The sequence below is a fragment of the Echinops telfairi genome, unplaced genomic scaffold, assembly GCF_000313985.2.
Source record: "Echinops telfairi isolate 266 unplaced genomic scaffold, ASM31398v2 ScPeMD7_7420;HRSCAF=8458, whole genome shotgun sequence".
Lineage (NCBI taxonomy): Eukaryota > Metazoa > Chordata > Mammalia > Afrosoricida > Tenrecidae > Echinops > Echinops telfairi.
The window spans coordinates 25,513,265-25,515,348 of record NW_022111320.1 but is presented as its reverse complement, the minus strand read 5'-3'; positions in this window follow the sequence as shown (position 1 = coordinate 25,515,348).

Below are 2,084 nucleotides of genomic sequence, written 5' to 3'. Positions count from 1 at the left end.
AGAGACAAGAATCCCTGCATAATGCAAATAGTAGTTGAGCACTGGATTACCAACCCAAAAGTTAGCTGTTAGAACCCACCCAGAAGTGATCTACTTCCTAAAGGTTACAATCCTGAAATGACCTTGTAAACAGAGACGATAAGGAAGAAAGATGCTGATGACAAAGTATAAATTTCAAGTTATGACTCTCAAAAGACATAACTTGCTTTTAAGACTTACTGAATTTATTCATAAGGAAATCAGAGAAATGTTAAGCTGGTTCAGAGAAGGCTATGAGAGATTTTGGTAGATATTAGTTAACTAACACTGTAATGAGATTGCCATGGTTAGTTTGATTGGTGAATATTCTGCAACCAAAACCAAACTCATGCCATTGAGTCAGTGCTGACTCATCTCGACTTCCTGTTGGGTTTCAAGACTAGCTGTTGACGGGTGGAGAAAACCCAGTCTTTGCTCTCACAGAGCTGCTTATGGTTTCAAACACCAACCAAGCAGAGTCACTAGACCACCAGGGAGGGCACCACAGCGATCCAGTGGTGACTTTGGTGATGAACTTTTCTGTGCACGCAAATGTTGGATGAGCTATAAAGACTAACGAAGATGTCATGCCTTTGACTTCTGGTGTTGGTAAAGACCATGGAATGTGCCGTGGCCCACCAGAAGAAGAACTGTATCTGTCTTAGAAGAAGCACTGGGGAATTCTCCTTAGAAGTGAGGATAGTGAGACTTCATCTCACATAATTCAGTGGTAAGGGACCAATCCCGGGAGGAGGACGTGTGACTTGGGGTTCGGCCCCAAAGAGGAAGACCCTCAATGAGATGGCTCGACACAGTGGCTGCATGCATGCAGGTAAACTAGCAATGACCGTGAGGATCGTACAGAACCAGGCAGTGTTTCATTCTATGGAAAGGAGGGCCACTCTGGGTCAGAACCAACTCAACAAGCAGACAACAACAACAACAACCAGAGAGAAGTCATGTTCGTTCTCTCAGACTTATCATTTGCAACTTACCAAGTCTTTTGTAGCCTAACTTTGCACAGTCGGAGTCTAATTTGATAATAAAAAAACACAAGATCCTCTTTCCCTACCCTGTCAGCCCCTTAAGAGAGTGTTACTAGGCTCCCTTGCATCCAGGGTGAGACATCTTCCAGGGACAATTGTTGATCAAAGCTGCTCTCTCAGGCAGTCGAATGAGAGGACAAGCCAGGGACACTTCATTTCATTTACACCAGCAGAGGGCTGCAATGGCCAAGCAATGCTGCTCGTGTCTTTGCTTCGAGGTTTCTGTGATCGGTGCTGGAGGTCCTGTCCATGTGTTATTGAGGGGAAGGGGCGAGCCAACCTTCAGCTGGGGGCTTTGTCCAGCCCAGTTTGATGACATGGGAGAGGAAGATGCTGAGGCAAGGTGGTCGCCCCTGAGAACCTGGGGTCTGGTCCCTGCATCACCAGCCCCAGACCAAACAGCACGCATGGCCACCAAGCTAATTCTAATTCATAAAGTTATGAGTCGATGCCAGCTCATAACTATAGGACAGCCTAGGGCTGCCTCGGCGTTTCCGAGACAGTACTACTATTTTCAGGAGTAGAAAGCCTGTCTCTCTCTCGTGGATCGGCTAGTGGTTTCAAACCATGATGCCACCAAGGCTCCTTCCCATTCATGAAGACCCTGGATAGAGTGTCCTTCCCTGCAAACCTTTACAGGAGAAGACAGCCCCATCTTTCTCCACTGGAGCAGCTGATGGGTTTAAACCACTGGCCTGGTTATTAGCCCCTGCTGGCATTAACAGGTAGCCCTTAACACAGAGCCTTGTCTCACACGGACGGTCAGTAACCATTATATGAATCAGTTAAGATGATAGACATTAAGGATTTCCCCCTTCCTGGATTCACTTCTTTTCGAAAATGTCAAATGTTAACAAAAGTTCTAGAAGGGAATAACCACAAACAGGGTACGTGGAGAAGTGTCCCTGTCCCTGCCTTTCCACCCATTATCTGCAGGGCACAAGTCCTGGTTGTTCCCGATGATCTGACCCGCGTTTTGTTTGGTGAAAAGAAAGAGAAATTTATCTGACTCTCTGCTCC